This window comes from Mastigoproctus giganteus, chromosome 11, assembly GCF_048544385.1.
Source record: "Mastigoproctus giganteus isolate SK-2022 chromosome 11, ASM4854438v1, whole genome shotgun sequence".
NCBI lineage: Eukaryota > Metazoa > Arthropoda > Arachnida > Uropygi > Thelyphonidae > Mastigoproctus > Mastigoproctus giganteus.
Window position 1 is genome coordinate 121,287,098 of NC_143585.1, and position 21,598 is coordinate 121,308,695.

A 21,598-nucleotide genomic window follows, 5' to 3' on the forward strand; every position below is an offset into this window, starting at 1 on the left:
AAATAAAAAATAAAATGTATTTGATATTACTTTTAGTAACAAACAAAAAAAAACGAAACAACAAATTCTCAGGTCAAGAAAAAAACAAAAATAATACTTATTCTTCAAAATAAAATAAATAAAACATTCTAGGAGTTATATAATGTAACTATTTTTAATACTTTAAAGACATTTAAAGAGTAACTCTTTGCATTTTTTCGCTGCAAATTCTTTTATTTGATCATCATATTGTAATTCTTTGGTCAAATCACAGTTTATGGAAAGAATTGATAAATAATTTAATCTTTCATTCGTCATTGTTATCCTCTATTTGTTTTCTATATAGGACGTCCTGGGGAAGGATCACTCCGCCTCACAGCTGGTGATTGGCAACGCCAGAAAAAATTTTAAGATTTTATAGCAATTCCGAAAAACATCGACAAGTTTCTTTTCATAAATTAGTTTGAATATATCACCGCATGAGTGGTATGAGTCTGGCTTAATTTGTAAGTAGAATTTTAACTGAATGCATTCATTGACTAAATGTTCGTCTATGTCATCCGAATAATAATCAACAACATTACTTGCACTTTCCAAGTCAATATATTCGATATTAATGTCTCGCAAATCCATTAAAAATTTGAATCTTTTGCTAAATTCCCCTTAGACATGGCCTCTTCTGTATAAATCCATCTAATGCAACGTTTAGCGTATCCCGTTTAAATTTTTCTGCTCCATTTAGCGAAACTTTCTCTGTAGATTTATCCAAAAATTTTGAAGTAATATGTCTCTTTTTTAAATCACTATTCTTTTTCCACACTAGTACAGTACTTAATTTTTTGGCTGTCTCCTCGTATTCGTTTAGTTTCTGATCTGATTGTTCTCGTATGTTGCTCACGAACGCTTCTAATGACGTAATTAATTTCTCACCTTCACATATGTCTAAGCCTGGGGTCTGCTCTTTTTTGTTAACTAAATTGAATCTCTAAAATTTATTCCCAAAAAACAGTTAAAATTGCAGTTTCAAGTTTCACAAAATTGTTATATAAATTCTGTGCCTCTCTTCGAAAATCAAGTTTCTCATCCATATTATCACTAAACGTTTTTAATATGTTCATGATATCACTAACAATTTTTTAAAGCTCTAACAGCATCATAGTGACAAGACCATCAGTCTGGCTTAAACTTTTTATCGAAAATTTTAGTTTTGTTTGTTTCACGATTTAGGATTTAGAAGCTCCCACCTACGGGTAGTTGCAGAAAAGAAAACACATATTTGTTGCACTACTCCAAAAAAAAGTTCACAATTTGAGTTGCACCTTTAACTGCTTCCCCACCAACTAGATTTAGGGAATGTGCAGCACATGGCACATAATCAGCGCATTTATTTTTTTGTTTGAGATGTGCTTGCAAGCCATTGTATGTATCCGCTGGATGTATTTGCAGCATTGTCAAAAGACTGTCCTCTGCAATTATCCAGTGGCAGTCCATTTTTTTCTAGAAATTCTTGTAAGGAATTGAATAAAGATAAGCCACTGTGACTACTAATTTTGATGAAAGATACACATCTTTCATACACTTTTCCCTCAAAACAATATTGTACTATGATAGCTAGTTGGTCATTGTGGGATAAATCTGGTGTTGAGTCCATCACAATTGAGTAGTACTTTGCATCGTCACTATTTATTTCAGCTATAATTCTTTTTATTACTTGTTTTCCCATAAGCTTTATTATTTGTTCATAAACTGTTTTTAATAAGTACGAAGTGAAAGGCTTTGGTCGCAGTTCTCGTTGTTGGATATGTTCACGCATGAATGGATCGAACTCTGCTAGTAATTCCAGAGCCCCCATAAAATTACCATTGTACAGAGAGCCAAATATTTCCTCGTGACCTCTGAATGCTAAGCCCCTTACACTTAAATATTTCACCACTGCAATAACACGTTTTAGGATATTGTGATAATATTCCGTATCTTTTCTTAGTTGCTCCTGCAACTGCTTGTCAATAACAGACTTATTTTCTTTACGTGTTACCATACTAACAATGATTTCTTATGTTCATTAGAAGTTTCGTGACTTCCTAAACAAGGCCCTATATGTTCGTAAAGTACTTATTTGAAAATGATATGTTTTGTTCTTTGTAATTACTTATTGAAACTGGATATATATTTTTTGCATCTTTATTTTGGAAATAAGTCATTTCATGTGAGAGACTGATTAATAAAATTATCATTTAATTGTGTAGGCCACAAACCTACGTCAACATATTTAGCAAGCAATTCTGCATTTTCTGAAGCCTCTTCTGCCTCTTTATCACTATCTCCTTGCAAAACAGCAACAGAGACTTCAGAGAACTGGTTGTTGTCTAGGTCTTGTATATTTTTGTCTGGTACTGAATGTCCGTCAATGTCAACATTGTTTTTAGAGGTTCTCAGTTGTGATTCTAGTTATTGTTATATACATGTTATTTTTTCTGTTTCTCTTCGGTTAAGTTATTCTCTCTTTCGCTTATCACTGCACCTATATCATTTAGATTCTCATTTTTATTTTCCAATACAAAAAAAAGTTGAAATTTTGGCACATTTACTTCTTTCTCTATTTAATTGTATTTTTCGTTTTTCAGCTCCACTTTTATATTTTCTACCAGACATTTTTTAGGTATTTATTTAATCTGAAAAGAAATTAAAAAAACCCAAAAAAAAAACAATTCACCACCATATTATGTTAGTTGTTGTGGGGGGGGGGTTATTTTTTATGTTATTTTTTATTATATTATTTTTATTATTTACTTAAAAATTTTCTTATTAACTATCTAAAAATTTGCAATTCGCTGAACATCCTATTGATCTCTTTATCACCCCCACGTATGCAAATCTGACTACAATTTTCAGAAAATTCCAATTTCTAGGGTGTGTAAAGCAGTTGTTAGCAGAACATTAAAGCCACGCATTTTGTTTACAAACTGTTAATGAGCATACATTTACATAAATACAGCATTTACATAAAAGAAACAAATAATTACATACAAGCTTCCTAATTTCATATACATATGTAAACCATGCTGCATTACATTACACTACACTGTCTGTCTCTCTCTCTCTCTCTCTCTCTCTCTCTCTCTCTTCTCAGTTATTCTCAATATGAGAATTATTAACATTGGTTTGTATCAGTTGTATTTTACATAAAATTGACTCCACAATGATTACTCAATCATTCTCTTACCTTACCAATTTTTTTTTCTTTCTTTCTCTTACATCAATAATATTTACTTTAGCTCTTATTACTCCTTTAGAATCTTTGTTTTAGCCTCTCACACATAAAACGTCTGGTACCCTCTTATCTCAATAACATTCCTTATAGGTCACCCATTCTGCCTTAATTAATATCTTAGCCACCCTAGTTATCACCTTAGTCATCCCTCTTTACTCATGAGGTTTGTCTATTAATAAAATTTATTTCTCTTTGCACCTCATCTGATATGTTACCTTGTTTGGCCCTTGGTGTAATTTAATGACATAGGTTAACCTATTCTTACAGTACTACCCTTATAAATATAATTTCTTTACTAATTCTTTTACATTATTACTTTGATTTTGCTACTTCTGAACCACCTTTACATTTTTTCATAATCATTAACAACAGGAATGTTCCTTTCTTTTACAAGGACTATCATTGAATGGCTTACAGAGTTAGGCTATGAGTCCTTGAGTTCAGGATTCAATAAAGAAACAAGGAACAGACTTACTTTCCGACTTCGCCGCTACTTCCAATGTCCTCTCGTTCAGGTTTCCCATGCTGTTGACAGGCTTACTTCAGTTTCTTGGGTTCCCCGGATTTCCTTCGAGGCAGACAGGCTTACTTCAGATCCTTGGGCACTCCGATTTTTTTTCAAGCCTGACAGGCTTACTTTCACTTCCTGGGGCACTCTTGACATGATGCACCTTCTTGTGTAGACGATATATTCACAGGTGTACCTACCTGGCTCATTGTCTTTACAAGGGCCTACATTACCAAACTCACCTACCTCCACTTCAACCCGCACTCATGACCTTCTTTCTCCCCTTTGACCACACCACAGAGAAGTCAGACACAGAATGCTCTTTTCTCTCAATTTTTCTTTCCCCGAACTTCACTCTTCCCCTCAAGTTTGGCACGCCTCCCCCAACCAATCCTTCCCCTCTGTTTAAATTTATGTTCCTTTCCATTTGCCAACACAATTCTCCCAAGCTGTCTCCCTAGCGCGCAAACCAACCCTTTTCTTGAACTTTATTTTTTTTTCACAGGCAGTATGACCCTTTCATGTCCACTGGCAACCTCCAAAAACACTAATTTTTGTTTCACACCTTTCTCTCTAAAAGTATCCCAACACCCAAAAATCAGTCAGCCTGATGCCGTTTTTAATTTGATGCGAACACTGGACGTCCACTCATTTCCTGTTTTGGTTCCAATGGTGTCATAGATCAAAGGAGGCGCCTCGCATAATTCCGCTTCACATCTTATTGTTCTTCCTTAAGCAACCCCTTCACGCCCGTTCTCAAATGGCACCCCTTTACTTAGTCTTGCTGTCCCTGTTTGCTCTCTCATATTATTTGAAATACTTGTTTACCACTTTGCTACTATTCTCAATTCTCACGCTTAAACTATCCCATCACTAAATCTAGCGTTCTTCAAACTTTAACATTACTTCTAGCAAAACAATTATTTTTATTTTAAATTTGTAGGATTTTACATCTTACATTGTCATTGTCAAGTAGGCAAGCTTATAGCTTACGCTGCCTACTAGTGCCTACCGCTTACTTCAAATAAACGGTGTCCAGTTGTTTTTATTATGGCTCATTTCGAGGAAATGCAAAAAATGATTGAATTTACATGTTGACAAAAGATTTCCGGAAAGTGATTTAACTTATATTTATTTAGAATTTAGTAAACTTTGCCGATACTTACCAGTGAAGAAACAAAGCACCTGAACAGTACACTTCACCGAACGAATGACTATTTAATATTCAACTATACTGTACTATATATAACTTCAAATGTTAAACGGTGAGAGTTACAGTAAGCTAACACGCTTTAGAGGGGCTAGACTTGCACTCCCATTCCGACGTTGCCACATTATTTGCATAATTGACAAAGTATATTTTGATTTTACCGTCTACCGACAGAGGCGATAGAAGACAGAGCCGTATTTACTATTTACTGTCATTTAAAACATTGATATATGATATTTTATTAAATCCAATAGTGTTGCAAACCAATGATTTAAACTTTATCTAGGTACAAAAAAATTTTGTATAATTTATTTTTTCTTAAATTTTTAATTTAAATTGTTTTTATTTTTTTTGACTGCGAAGGGGCCCTTTGATTGAACGGGGCCCTGGGCTGCAGCCCATGAAGACCATGCCTAAATCCGCCCCTGAAGACAACAGAAACTTACCAAGTTTATATTGATATTGGGTGATATAAATTTATTGAATGATGCGTGGAACAACGTTACTTCGACAGCCATATCGAATTGCTTCAAGAAATCGAAATAAATTAAATTCAAAAGAAATTTAAATTGTAGATGAAGAAGCTGGAAACGAAGAAAACAACTTACCATTATCCGAATGGTTGCTATGTAACAATGTTGTAGGTTTTAATACAGATAACACGATGAATTTGTCGATGACAATTTATTAACTAGTGGTCTTCCTACAGAGAGTGACATTGTAAATGCTGTGCTCAACAAAGACGATAACGATGATGGTAAAGATGATGATGATGAATATTGAAAGTGAATCAAAATCAGTGCCAACAATCTCACAAGTCAATTTTTTGAAGGAACTGAGGCAAGTAATGAGACTTGAGTGTTTTAAGGGGAAACTTAAGAAATATTAAAGTGAAATCTTTAAAACAAATATCAATTTTAAGATTCATAAATAAAGACTAATTTAAATCATGTTTATTATTAAATAGTATTGTTTTTAATTACAGAGAAATAAATTGTGTTTAGTATTAAAGTTTAGTGGGTTTAGTGCTCATTGAGAAACCGGCCCAAGGGGTTTCTCCATCTCTGCTGTCACGGATATAGCAAGTAACGGTTATAACGAGGAAATTTTGTCGGTCTCTTGATGCTCGTAATAGAAGCAAGAAACTAATTCTTCCTTCTGTATATTGTTGGAAAAAATATCTGATACCTTGAGAAGTTTTGTCTGCAGATCTGAATGCTTATGGCAGGTGTGAGGAACCCTGAATGCCTAGCCCTGTATGATGCCAATTTTTGCTCTTGGTTGAAAAGTTGTGAAGCATAAAACTGTATATCCCATATAAAACCCAAGCCCCTCAATTTTCTATAACCATCAGTCTAGCAACTCGTAATCAGAAGTTTTCATGTCAAATTTCTTTTTGAAATCTGAATGTCTACAAATGGAATTGTTGGTTGTGTTTAATTTTCAGTTTGAAAATTTTGCCAGGAAACCATATATGACTGAACTCTATTGTTCACTTTTGAATAGAGGGATAAAAGGCTCCAAATTAGAAAAATGTTATCCACATACCTTAACTATATTGAAAGTTTAAGTGGTGATATGTTTCCTTGTGAAAATGTCTAAGGATGAAGCAAAATGAATTCCTCCTGCACACCCCCTCTTTATTAAGATCTGACTGAATGAAAGTGTTTCTTCCAACCAGAAAAAAGGTCAAGTGGAGTTCAACCAAGTCAAGTGTGTGTGTGTGTGTTTCTTGAGAAAAGCTATAGGAAAACATTTGTGAATGCATTTTTCAAATTATGGAAGAATATTCTTCACCTCAGTGAAAGGAATGCTCATGGATATTGATTTTGTCTAGTCTGGCAGGTATGCCATCAGGAAAAACAGGAAATTGTTTTGTCTTTTGGATTAAATAACTTTTTGATAGACCTTGGATAACTATGGATGTTGTTAGAAATAATATGAATAAGTCAGTATGCACTTGCTATCCCTGGGGAAGGCGTCCTGGTGATGATGATGATATAGGAAATCTCATCATCACCACCAGAAATTCTTTGCTTTGTGTAATGATATTGAAAAAAAAAATTTTGAGCATCAGAATTGTTTGAGTCAGCTTAAAAAAAAAGGTTTTGCTTATTAGCCATAATTATGAGAGCATCCTTAGAGTCAGGGGAGTTCCCCATGGACTGGAGATGTGCAAATGTATCCCCAATTGACAAAGGGGGTGCAAAGGGTGACACAAATAATTATAGACCCATTAGTTTAACTTCTGTTCCAGGGAAAATAATGATAATGGAGTCACTGGTTAAAGAGGTGATACAGGATCACCTAGACATGATTGCAGTAATATTTCAGACACAGCATGGGTTTATTAAGGGAAAGTCTTGTCTGACCACTTTTATTGGATACTACGATGTGGACACAAAGGAAGTGGATGCAAAAAATTATTTTGATATCATATACTTGGATTTCAGGAACGCTTTTGATACTGTTGCAAATGGAAGACTGCATTAGCATTAGTAGAGGCATATGTTGCAAGGAAGCAAGCTTATGCAGCATCAGCCAAAAAAAAAAAAAAAAAAATCCTTCCACTTCACCCCTCCATTCTTCCAATATACCTGTCCAGCTGAGTCTTAAATTTATTTAGGCTATCAACTTCCACAACAAGGGATGAAAGCCTGTTCCACCAACCAACTACCTGCTGGCTAAAGGCAAATTTCCGCACATCTATCTTTCTCAATTTGAATTTATGCCCTCTCAGGTGATTATTCTGAGCAAGAGGCAGTATCCCATCAGCATTGAGCATGCTCAAACCATTCAAGACTTTGTACACCTCTATCAGATCACTCAAGAATACTTGATGAGAATCAACTGAAAGAGCAATCTGGCTTTAGGACAGGATTCTCAAATATGGATCACCTTCACATAATATCACAGCTATTTGAGAAAGCAAATGAATATAAAACACCATTATGCCTGGCATTTGTGGATTATGAAAAGGCATTTGACTCCATAAGGCAATGTTTCGGACATTGCAAAGACAAGGCATAGATACCCCATATATTATGATTTTGAAGAAAATATATGAGAGTGCTACCTCCTTTATTAGACTAGACAAAGACAGTAGGAAATTTAAAATCGAGAAAGGAGTTCGACAAGGAGACACAATATCTCCGAAGCTGTTTACTGCTGCCCTTGAGGAAGCTTTCAGAAGATTAGACTGGTCGCAGAAAAGAGTCAGTGTGAATGGAGAGTACCTAAACCATTTAAGATTTGCAGATGACATTGTGGTCATAAGCCACGATCCCAAAGAATTATAGGAAAATCTTCAGTTATGCAGAGTTAGTAAGGATTTTGGACTAAAGATGAATATGGCTAAAACAAAAGTAATGATGAACAAGTATGGCACAGAAAGGGAAATAATGATTGAAGGAGCAGTAATTGAAAAGGTGGAGTCATATACTTATCTGGGACAAGTTATTAGCTGTAATAATAATAAATGGCTGGAAGTCAAGCGAAGAATAAATTTAGGATGGATAGCATTCAGGAAATATAGTCACATACTGAAGACCAATATCCCAGTTTGTCTGAAACGTAAAATAATGAACCAATGTATACTCCCCACCATGACTTATGGAAGTGAAACTTGGGCACTCACCAAAAGAATGGAAGAGAAGCTGAGAACTACACAGTGAAGAATGGAACGAATTATATTGGGAATCAGACGGTTAGATAAGAAGAGAAACACATGGATTAGGCAGCAAACACAAGTAAAGGACATTCTTATCAAAACTGAAGAACTAAAATGGTCTTGGGCAGGACACATAGCTCGAAGACATGATGACAGATGGACTAAGAAAATAACAGAATGGTATCCAAGAGGAGCTAGAAGAAAACCTGGAAGACAAAGGCGGAGATGAATAGATGAAATTCATGAGTTTGTGGGTAGTAAATGGATGGCCAGTGCTCAAAACAGAAGGAACTGGAAAGTTGCTGGAGAGGCCTTCATCCTGCAGTGGATTGAAAATGGCTGATGATGATGATCAGATCACCTCGCCGGTGCCTAGTCTCCAGACACTGTAATTTGCAAAACTTAAGCCTTTCTTCGTAAGAGCAACCCTTCATTCCGTTCACTAACCTTGTTACCCTTCTCTTTACTTGTTCCAGCAGCTCTACATCCTTCTTTAAATGAAGACCTGTATACAGTACTCAAGGTGCGGCCTGACCATTGCCTTATACAAGGTAATAATCACCTCCCTATCCCTTCTAGAAAAATTCCTGTATATTATTGATAAGACACCATGAGCTACTCTTGCAGCCCGTCTGCACTGCTCAGAGAACTTCATATCTGCCTGAACAATTACCCCACAATTACTGCTGTACAAATTGGAGCGGTATGGCATTAAGGTCAAGTTGCTGCAATGGATATAGGGATGGTTGAGTGGGATATATCAGAGAGTGGTAATAAATGGACACAGTTCTACGTGGACTAATGTTATTAGCATTAGCAAAGGCACATGGTGCAAGAAAGCAAGCTTATATAACATCAGCCAAAAAAAAAAAAAAAACCTTATTTCACTCATCCCCTTGCTCCAAATGTTTGTCAAGTTCTGCCTTGAATCTATTTAAGCTATCAACTTCTACAATGACAGATGGAAGTTTGTTCCAGCAATCACCCACCCGCTGACTAAAGGCGAACTTCCGCACATCTATCCTACAACCGTCTTTCCTAAATTTGAATTTATGCCCTCTCAGGCGATTATTCTGACCAAGAGGAAAAATCCCATCAGCATTGAGCATGCTCAAACCGTTCAAAGCTTTATACACCTCAATCAGATCACCTCGCAGGTGCCTAGTCTCCAGACACTGTAATTTGCAAAACTTAAGCCTTTCTTCGTAAGAGCAACCCTTTGTTCTGTTCACTAATCTTGTTACCCTTCTCTGTACTCATTCCAACAGCTTTACATCCTTCTTAAAATGAGGCCTCCAGACCTGTATACAGTACTTAAGGTGTGGCCTGATCATTGTCTTATACAAGGGAATAATCACTTCCTTATCCCTGCTAGAAAAATTCCTGTATATCATTGACAAGAAACCATGAGCTACTCTTGCAGACCGTCTGCACTGCTTAGAAAACTTCATATCTGCCTGCACAATTACCCCCAGGTCCTTTTCATTCTCTACCACTGTCAGTGTGGTACCACAGAGTTGATACATTACTCTGGGATTACTGCTTCCCGTATGTAGTACTTTACATTTGTCAATGTTAAACTTCATTTGCCATCTCTCAGCCCATCTGCTCAACTTTTCTAGATCCTGTTGCAACAGTGTACTGTCATTAACAACCCTACCAACCTTTGTATCGTCTGAAAACTCAGACATTAAACCTGATATACCATCACGGCGACATGGCCAGGAGTTTTACATTATAAATTAGATTAATTGGCAAAAAAAATAAATAAATAAAAATAAAATTTACTGTTACATGGGAAATTATGAGTTACACAAAATTAAACATGTAAAATGAAATTATAATAATGAAAATATGAGGACTGAACGTCATATGGAGGAAATTATCCCAGTTCCACAGATGTAATCCGCTCGAGGAGCATGTGATGGTATTTGTAGTCGGTAGGCAATTTCTGAAGGTCGACTCCAAGACAGAGCAGTGCCTGAATTTTGGGGAGTGCCTGGGCAGGTAGGAACCGACTACACAGTTTCATCTGGTTGTATTTGAGGATTAGTGTGGGCTCTGACCTCAAGGATGGCGGAGGATTGTGCCACTGACAGAAATCCCTGATGTTTGGGGCGTTTATCACTCCTGTGTACATTTGTACTGTGGTCATTAAACTCCTGCTGTCAATTAACCTCGGGCACCTGGGTACATTTAGCTGCTCAGCCATGTCAGTTGTTCTCCGTTGAGGGGATCAGTGATGCTTATTTGTGGCCCATTTCAGGGTCCAGTATTCACACGAGAACATCGGGTTTTGAAGTGAAGGCGACGCAGATGCCCAAATTTCAGCAGCGTATAAAATAGCCGGATAAACAGTGGCTTGAAGATATCTGGTAGTGGTTGCGGCATCGTTGGAATGAAGTAAGTGTTGTTTCGCTCTCCAGCGTAGGGTGTTAAATCGCTTCCAGAGGTATTCTGTGTAAACATTAAATTTCAGGTTGGAATAAAATAGACACCGAGATCTTTATGGCAGGTAACCACTAGAATGAGAGTACCTAAAACTGAAGGTTGAATTATTGTTGGTTGCTGTTTCAATGAGTAAATCATTATTGCAGATTTTGAAGGGTTAAGGTTTAATCCAAACATCTTTAAGTAAGTTGAAAGGGCTGTCAAGTTCTCTGTGATGGAGGACGTAATTGCCATTGGGTTTGCAGACGGTGGGATTAAGGTAAGAAACTTTATATTGTCGGCATATATTAGAGCATCATCATCACGAGGACTCATGAAAGGAATCAGAATGGCTGAGAAGAGAAGGCCAGACAGGACACCACTTTGTGGGGCTCCTGCATTGATTTTTCTTGTAAAGTGGGTCTTCTTCAAAGTGAGGTGGACACTTCTATTCCTCAATAAAGTGGTGAGGAAAGCTAGTAAGTCTCCATTAATCCTGAAGAAGAATTATAGAAGCCTGAGAAGAGCTGTGACGTCTAGGCTGTCAAAAGCAGCTTCAATATTGGCATACACTATAGCTAATTCAGATTTAGTTTCGAAGGCTTGAAGAATTGATGTCTGTGCGGCCATGAGGTTTGTTATGGTGGATCTATTTTTGACTGCCATATGGAACTGTTTCGGCTTCTGTGGCGTCAGCTGTTTGTTTAATGCTGAAAGGAGTACGTTTTCTAGAAGTTTGAGGAGGGTGGAAGAAGTTGAGATTGGTCTGAAATCTTTTAGGCTTGTTGGCGCTTTAACCTTAGGCAGTGGCCTCACAGAGTATTCATTCCATTGAGCAGGGAAAACTCGTGTGGAAAGAACAGAGTTGTAGATTGAGAGTAATGCATTTAGGATATAGGGGCTAAGGCATTTAATTATGAAACGAGGTATCTTATCATGGCCTGTGGTACTAGATGGACGCAGGGAGTTAATAGCATATATCAGTTGCTGTCTTGTTATGGAAATTATGGAAATGGCCATCAGTAGGAGCAAATTGAGAGTTTTGGAGAGGAATTTCAGCAGACGCGGAATTGGTTTTGAATCTTGAAATGTAGTCCATCCAGTTATCTAGATCAAGATTTGAATTAATGCGACTGTGTCTTGATGAGTATAGCCCTTTTCCTTTAGACAAGGTAGCATCAGTATATCTCTTTATTGCTGATGCCTTGAGTCTGTTGAACATAGCTCTTGCTCTGGAGTATAGGATTTGATCTTGGGTTGTGCCAGAGATTTTACACTGCCTGTGAAGATACTGCTTGTTGTGGAAACTGCACGCTAGATCTTTGGTCCACCAAGCTCTAGTTCTTGGCAAACTGTGTACAGTTTTGGCTGATGCATAGAGGGTGACTGTATTTATCCATCTTGTGATTAGATCAACTGTGAGGATTGGGTCACATCCATCAAGCACATGCCATGGAATAGACTGTGCTGCCTCCAGGCACTTTTTTGGATCCAGAAAATTCGGAGAGAATATGATTTTCTTTTCAACAGTATTATGGCAATTGGAGTTGGGTATAGGCAGAACAAAGAGTAATGCAATTGGGTCGTGATCTGAATTGAAGGACGTTTCTGGTGGAATGTCAACTCTGCAAATTCCATTACATAGAATCAAGTCAAGGCGACCTCCCGTTGGCTCCTCATTGATAATCTTAAACTTTAATGGAGAGAGATTGTTCATTAGTCGTTGAAGGAGAGGGCTCAGGTGGGGTGGAAGGTTAAAATTGCTGCAGAGAATGTACATAGCAGAAGGGTGTAACTTACGCATTATCCAGCCGGTAGTATCGTCAATTGTTGCAATATCTGGAGCTGGGGGTATGTAGATTGCCGCTAAATCGATTAAACAGGCATTAAACTTCACAGTCACGAGTATAAATACAGAAAACAACAATGGACCCAACACCAAACCCTGAGGGACTCCACTAATAACATTAGTCCATGAAGAGCAGTGTCCATTGATTACCACTCTCTGTCTTCTCCTACTCAACCATCCCTTTATCCATAGCAGCAATTTGCCTCCAGTGCCACACTGCTCCAATTTGTGCAGCAGTCTTCCATGTGCAACAGCATTAAAGGCCTTTCTAAGATCCAAATATATAATATCAAAGTTATTCTTTGCATCCAGTTCCTTTGTGACTACATCATAGTATCCGATCAAATTTGTCAGACAAGACTTCCCCTTAACAAACCCATGCTGTGTCTGAGCTATAACTGAAGTCTTGTCTAGATGAAAAGTTATTAGTGAAGTCCCACAGGGTTGGTGCTGGGCCCATTGTTGTTTTTTTGTGTATTTATCAATGATATTGATGAAGTATATCAGGCTTAATGTCCAAGTTTAATACAAAGGTTGGCAGTGTTGTTAATGACAGTAAAGACAGTACACTACTGCAACAGGAGCTAGAAAAATTAGGCAGATGGGCTGAGAAATGGCAACTGAAGTTTAACATTGACAAATGCAAAGTGCTGCATATGGGTAGCAGCAACCCAAGAGAAATGTACCAACTGTGTGGTGCTACACTCAAGGAGGTGGGGAATGAAAAAGACCTGGGTAATTGTGCAGTTGGATATGAAGTTCTCTGATCAGTGCAGACGGGCTGCCAGAGCAGGTCATGGATTTTTGTCAGTGATATAGGAATTTTGCTAGCAAAGAGAAAGTGTTATTATCCTTTTATATAAGGTCAGGCCTCACCATGAGTACTGCATACAAGTCTGGAGGCCTCATTTCAGGAAGGATGTAGCACTGCTAGAATGAGTACAGAGAAGGGCAAAAAGATTGGTGAGAGGAACAAAGGGGTGTGTGCTTACAAAGAAAGGCTTAAGTTCTGCAAGTTGCAGCATCTGGAGACTAGGCACCTGCGAGGTGATCTGATCAAAGTGTATAAGGCCTTGAATGGTTTGAGCAGGCAAAGTGCTGATGGGATACTTCCACTTGCTCAGATTAAGAACATGAGGGGGCATAGATTCAAATTGAGGAAAGACGGTTGTAGAATAGATGTGCGGAAGTTTGCCTTTAGCCAGCGAGTAGTCGATTGCTGGAACAAACTTCCATCTGTTGTTGTGGAAGTTGATAGCTTAAATAAATTTGAGGCTGGGCTAGACAAACATTTCGAGTGACCAGGTGGGAAGGGTTTTTTTGGCAGATGCCGTATAAGCTTGCTTTCTTGCATCATATGCCTCAACTAATGCTAATTTCTCTTTTCTCTTAACCTGTAACCAGTGGTGGTGATGTTTTTTTGAGGATCATGTGTACACCACTTAGAAAAAGTTACCCCATTTGTAACTTTAGAAATGAGCACGAAATAATTCATAATTGTTCACTTTTTGATTCTACATATATTTTTGACTGTTGTGAAAAATCCATTTTTTATATTAAAATTATTTTTAGTTATGCTTTTAAAATAAAATTCCTCTCTGCAGCACTTTAGGCATGTGTTTTATCACCACCCTTCTTTGGAGTTATTGAATATGTAAATCAAGAAACCCACCTGCTTCAACAATTGGATGCCATCCACACCTTTTGATAAAAATAGATAGTGAGTTTTGATAACAAAAAGACATTTGTAAAGGTGTTAGTTTATGCTTATCTAGTACCACCATGTTATTTCAAAATGTTATGTACCAGCAGGTCTGCGGAGTGGACATGGGTTCACCTATTAGTGCAATTATAGCCAGTTTAGCCATGGAAGAGTTTGAAGACAGGATGTTGGAGAGCTCTAGTCCACCCCCATTATGGGTGTGGAAGAGGCATGTTGATGACATGTTCACGGTAATACAAAGAGGATACGAAACAGAAGTACTGAATTAGTTGAATAACGGTTTGCCCTATATTTAGTTTACCTCGGAAGTTGAGCAGGGGGGGGGGTCCTTCCATTCCTAGATGTGTGTGTGTGTGTGTGGGTGTACAGAAAAGGCCGACACTTGAAAAATACGGTTTACAGAAAACCTATGTGTTGTGGCCAATACACACACTTTAAAACTGCTCAGGCCAGTTGCCACAAAAATTGTGTGTTTAAGGCCTTAATGGGAAGGGCGGGGTTCCACTGCTCTTCATCTGAGGAGGGGGGGGGACGAGACTAAACGGGTTACAGCTGACCTAGTAACATGCGGTTACCCCCCAGAGCATTATTGAGGGGTGTTTAAAAGATATGATTAGCAGTTGCAGGGATGCTTTTACACCTGTTGCCACCACATACATTCCCTACTATCTGGGCATTTCAGAACCCATTTCCCATATTTTACATTCGTGTAAGATACGCTGTGTGCAGCTGCCGGGTTGGAGACTGCACACAGTAGTGTATGCAATCAAAGATCCTATTGTGGGTAAAGACACTAGTGGGGTCGTATATGAAATCGAGTGTCTGGATTGTGGGGGAAACGAAACATAGGCTGCGTGATCGCCTGGGGAACACGATAGGGCCCTCAAGACAGCCAATTACATGGGTTCAGCTATAGCTGACCTGGAAACTGGGCATGCCATTACAGCTGAAGAATTCATGATCGTGGATAGAGTGCATGGCTTTTGGAACCGGAAATGGCTAGAGAGTTTTAAGGTTATGTCTGGACGCTATAGTCTTAATAGGGATAAGGGCTGTCGCATTCATCCACTCTTTGAAGCCCTTATCCTAAGGAGAGACAAACAGTTTAGAGTGGTTCGTTCCATTTCCGGTTCCAATGCACGAGAAGTGGACCATGTGCAGTTGCCATAGTTCATGTCACAGACCTGCTGGGGCGTATGTGTACATATATAGATTGTCAGATAACCTGCAACCATTATTGCCGATGAAGGCGGCCGCTGCTGCCGACGAAAGCTCCTGGTTTATAGTGATTTTAAACACCTTTTTATCGCTTTTAAGTTTATATTTTATCGCATTTTATTCTTGTTATATACCATCTTATTTTGTTTTATTATTATTTCAATATACAGTTTATACAGTCAGTACGTGTATTTTTGTTTTTTGTTTAATAAAGGCATTTTATCAATTTGAGTCAGTGTTTTAGTAGCATCATAGGTGAATTATAGAATTCCTGACTCCAGAGGCCTCTTCAGTGAATTACTTTTGATACTGTTGTACATAAAAGACCGCTGTACAAATTCGAGCAGTGTGGCATTAAGGGAAAGTTGCTGCTATGGATAAAGAGATGGCTGAGTGGGGGAAGACAGAGTAGTTATCAATGGACACTGCACTTCATGGACTAATGTTGTTAGTGGAATCCCATAGGGTTCAGTGCTGGATCCATTGACGTCTAAGTTTGCAGATGATACAAAGGTTGGCAAGGTAGTTTGATGAAGTTTAAAATTGACAAATGCAAGGTACTGCATATGGATAGCAATAATCCTAGGGTAACATATCAGCTGTGTGGTACTACACTCAGGGTAGTGGAAAATGAAAAGGACCTGATAGTAATTATGCAGTCTGATATAAAGTTCTCTGAACAGTGCAGACAAGTTTAAGCCCATACTCACATCTGGTGAATATGGGCTTGGCACACCCAGGGTCCTGAGCTGGATATCATCATTCTTCTCTTTTTTGGTGATTCCCTTCTACTTTTGACTCTCTCTCTCTCTCTCTCTCTCTCTCACTCTCAGGGTAACTCAGGAACTTTTTTTTTTTCCTTGGTGCAGCATAAGCCTCAGGCTTCCTTGCACCATGTGGCTATTAATAATAATAAGTTGCCAAGACATCTCATGAGGTTTTGTCAGTGTTATACAGGAATTTTGTTAGCAGGGATAAGGAAGTGATTATCCCATTATGTAAGGCAATGGTCAGGCCAATCTCGTGTATAGCTCTGAAGACCTCATTTTAGAAAGGAGTTGCTGGAATGGGTACAGAGAAGGGCAAAGAGGCTGGTGAGAGGAACAAAGGAAGGCTTTAGTTCTGCAAATTGCAGCATTTGGAGACTAGGCACCTGTGAGTTGATCTGAGTTAGGTGTTTAAAACTTTGAATGGCTCGAGCAAACTTAATGCTGATGGTATTCTTCCTCGTGCTCAAACTACACACATCAGGGGTTATAAATTCAAATTGAGGAAGTATGGTTGCAGAATAGATGTGTGAAAGTTTTCCTTCAGCCAATGGGTGATTGATTGCTGGAACAAGCTTCCATCTGTTGTTGTGGAAGTTGGTAGTTTGAATAAATTGAAGGAAGAACTAGAGAAACTATTGGAGGGGATATAGGTGAAATGGAAGTTTTTTTTTGCTGAGCTCTATAAGCTTGCTTCATTTGTCTATTAATACTAATACCATTTGTCTGGCATCATTTGTCACTATTAATACTATTTGCCATTTCTCTTGATTAAAAGACAAAGACATGTGAATTGGCACATTGATGCAGAGGCCAATCTGATGTGCCATTTGTCTGGTGTTCTCTCTTGACATTCTCTCTCAAATACCTTAGGACCCCGGTGTAGAACTGGTTATTTATAATTTGGCCTGGCAAAAGGAACACCTGATAAAAAATTCTCATTGTTGAAGAAAACAATCAGCATGCTCTTGATGTTTGATCTGACCTGACTTGACTATTTTGGATATGGAGATGGACTTTTCCATTGTGAGGACTCCTGCATTTCTGGGTCATAACCATAAGCCCAGCCTTCATCTTCTGTTATGACCTTGGAAAGGGGGCTTCTGGCCTGTTCCTGCACATTCTGCCACATGGAAAGCCAGTTCTGTTTCTTTTTTTTGAAAACCCCAAACACGAGAGGTACTAGAACCTATAGTACTTAGTACCATGCTTGGGTTGGAGGTCGAGAAGATGAAAGAAGATATTTGTTGACATTGGACTTGAACTTCTGTAGATTGTAATTTTCAGGAAATACGTATGAAGGAAGGTTGTTCCAGAAAATGGCAGTTGAATGAATAAACAAGGAAGATGAAAAGTTGGTTCTGTGAGTTTGAAGTTAGACAGTAAATGGATGTTGGCTGGAGGCGGCACAAGTTCGGACTGTTTTGAAAGAGAGAGCGGGAATTATAGAAGCCAATTCATAAGAACAATGCCCGTGGAAGTATATGTAGAAAAAGCATGCAGCAGAAACAGTACGTCTATGAGACAGCGAGTGGAGAGACTGTCAGAGAGGAGTCATTAATTGACTTAACTGCTCTCTTCTAAATGGAATCTAGAAGCCTGAGAGAGGTTTTGGGGGCACTGCCCCAGATGTGGGAACAGTATTCCATGGTAGGGTGGATTTGCAATTTGTACAGAGTGAACAGCTGTTTGTAAGAAAAGTAATGCCGAGAGCAAAAGAGAAAACCAAGTTTTTTAGATGAAGAGGAAGCAATATTTGTAATGTGCTTGTGCCAAAGAGAGATTAGAAGTCAGGGTAATCCCCAAAAGAGATATATCAACTTGCCTAGAAATCGGAGTGTCACCAAAGATAAGCACAGGAGCAGAAGAATCCTTTTGAGAGATATAAGACAAGACTCAGTTTTAGAAGGATTGAAATCAAATAGTTGTCTTTGCCCCACTGGAGAATTACCTGGAGATCAGTATTTAAGGAATTGGTAGAAGATATTCGAGAAGTTGAGGCTGATTGAGCAAGGCAAGGTTTCTCAAAATGGAAAGTGGAATGCAATGTGCTATCATCAGCAAAACTATGGATAGGATTTTCAGTCAATGGAAGAAGGTCATTAATATACAAGAGGAAAAGAGTGGGGGGGAAAGAACTGAACCTTGTTCAGTTCTTTCCCCCCACTCTTTTCCTCTTGTATAACAGAACTTGTATAACGGAAAGAACAGAACTGAACCAATTACAAAAAACAGTTGGCAAACGATAACATGGAAGCTTGTTTAGAAGACACTTATGCCAAACATGATCGAAAGCCTTTGAGATGTCAAGAGCAACTGCTTGTGTTTCACTGAACTTTTCTATTGAATTTGTCCATAAATGGGTAGCATAAGCCAGAATATCATTGGATGGACATTGATCAGATGGAAGGATTCTAGGCAGTTTCAGAGTTAGCAGTTAATTGATTTCTCCATTACTTTAGAAAGAGTAGAAGTATTTGCAATGGGACGATAATTGGATGGGAGGGATTTGTCACCCTTTTTAGGAATTGGCTGGATATGAGCAAATTTCCAAGCAGAAGGAAAAACACCTTTGGAATAAGAAAGTGAAAAAAAAGGCGGAAAAGAATAGAAGTAAGTTCAGGAACACAGGTTTTGAGAACAAGTGGAGAAATACCATCAGGACCTGGAGCTTTCTTTCCATCAAGATTCATCAAAATCCTTCTGACATTCTTTTGACGGAAGACCACAGGAGGCATTAAATGGAGCGTGTTGTGAATTGTGGGAAGGTGTTTTACCAACATCATTAATACATGAGTTGGAAGAAAAATGGGATGCTAGCAGGTCAGCTTTATCCTTGGCTGAAGTGACAACAGAACCAACTGGTTTTGACAGAGGTGGCAGCAGAGATGGGCAAAAGTTGCTGCCAATAGCTTTAGCAAGAGACCAGAATGCTCGGTAACCATTAGGGCAAGAAGCAAGTTTTCTACTCTTAGCCTGTTCAAAATCTACTTTGGACTGATTAATAACTGCTTTACAGTTATTGCGACCTTTGGTGTAGGCAGAAAATGAAACTGAAGGTTTGGAAACATGCCAATTACGATATGCAACGTTCTTCTCTTGAACAGCCTTAGCACATTTATTGGAAAACCAAGGTTTAGATAAAGGACGAGATTTTAAAGTGGAGTGTGGAATAAAGGATTCCATTCCTACAAGGATAATATCACTGACACGATCTGAGCAAACGTTGACATCAGAAGTTTTGAAACAGTAGTCCGACCAAGGAAAAGAAGAAAAGAAATCTTGCAGGTCATCCCTTTTTGCATTCTTGTAATGCCAAATGATACATGGTTGGGAATAGCAATGAGATAAAGGCTCCATTGGAGAAGAGACAGTCACCAAGTTGTGATCTGAGGTGCTTAAGGACAACTCACTTTTACCATGTACTTAGAAGGGTTGTTTGCGAGAAAAAGATCAAGCGTGTTGGCTGTATGGTTAGAATTGTTCAGTATTCTTGTAGGTAAATGAACAATATGTGCAAGGTCATTAGCAATTGCAAAAGCCTCAGCATCTTGACCAGCTGGGTCGGTGTGACTAGAAAACGGAAGCCAGCTGGAATTGTGAACATTAAAATCACCAAGGAAAATTACCTCACTGTTAGGAAAATTGAACTGGGGAAAGTAAAGTTGCAAAGAGAGGAAGTCAAAGAGGTCCAAGTGATTAGTGGAGTTGGGAGAATGGTAGAGAAAACAGATGAATTTGACAGAATGAGGTAGAGAGATTTTAAGCCAGAGAAGATTGAAAAGAGGAGATTCCAAATTACCAAGTCTCTGAATGGGAATATCGGAATGGACATATGCACAAGTACCACCTTTGAGGCAAAAGGAATCGTACAGTGAATAATTTGGGCAACTGAGATGAGCAGTAGTTGAATCAACCAATAACTGAGATTCTGTCAGAAAAGGTACATGTGGTTTGGCAGACTGCAAGAGGAAATGGACATAGTTGTGATTAGAATTGAGACCACATATACTTGTGAAATGAACTAGGAAGTGTTTGGGAGTTTAGATCTTTTTGCAGATAAGCTTACTCTACTAGTTTAACAATTCATGGTGTATTCAATGGTAAGAAAAAGTGGGGGGGGACACTTTCATTACTTCATACATGCTGTATGAAGTAATGAAATTTTTAGATATGGCACACGCATGGTAAGAATACCCAGATCCTTGACATAACGTGGCCTTGACGATGCCCCGGCATACACACTACTCCGACTACCTCCAATCACTATCTGGCATAGAGGTAGCAAGATTATACGCAAGCTGATCCGGAAGTCTATTAAAGCGTTACCAATAGGTTCTGTCATACTGCATGATGGAAGAGATGGGGAAGGGTTGACCGGAACTTAGCTCTGGAGACTAAACATGGGTTTCACCACTTCAAGCATCCAATAAGCAAAGTGGTGGTATTGCACCAGTTGATGTGAGTAATCTACCACCTAGTATTGCCTGGTAACACAGAGGGGTGGCATTTCTCTATGTGGTTTGGGTGCCACACCGTGACTCCTGCTTAAGTTGGTTCACACCTGCATGGTCACCCACAGTGTGCTTGTGCATGGAGGTTATACCCAGGATTACTAACAGTCCCACCATCGTGAAGGTGCAAGCAGAGGATTTGGCTTTCACAGACCATCCAGACTTCGCCAAAATCACATCCACTTGACTTGAGTGTCACCCAAATATCAGTTCCACCAGAGTTTTAGACTCCCAGGTAGCAAGCACAGCTTGTCTGGCATATCTGAGAGAATGTCTGTGACAATTTCAAGGACCAATCTACTGGTCAGTCAGCAAACAGGTCACAAATTTTTCAGCAGCTACCCCATCTTTAATTCAGTTAAAATGCATAAAAATGAACTATACGATAGGGCTAGAATCTCACAAATTTTGTCAGTCGTGCACTGTTTGGCTTCGTAGATGAGTTTGATGCATTTTTTC

The 21,598-nt window shown here is 38.5% G+C and overlaps 1 protein-coding gene across 1 annotated transcript in view; it reads left to right on the plus strand.

Annotated features, from left to right (window-relative positions):
- Positions 1-345: 345 nt before the first annotated feature.
- Positions 346-21,598, plus strand: part of LOC150078397 (uncharacterized) — a 50,079-nt gene continuing 28,826 nt past the window's right edge. The window contains exon 1 of the transcript XR_016547630.1: positions 346-485. The gene's annotated coding sequence lies outside the window, so the exon portion shown is untranslated. The remainder of the gene's footprint in view (positions 486-21,598) is intronic.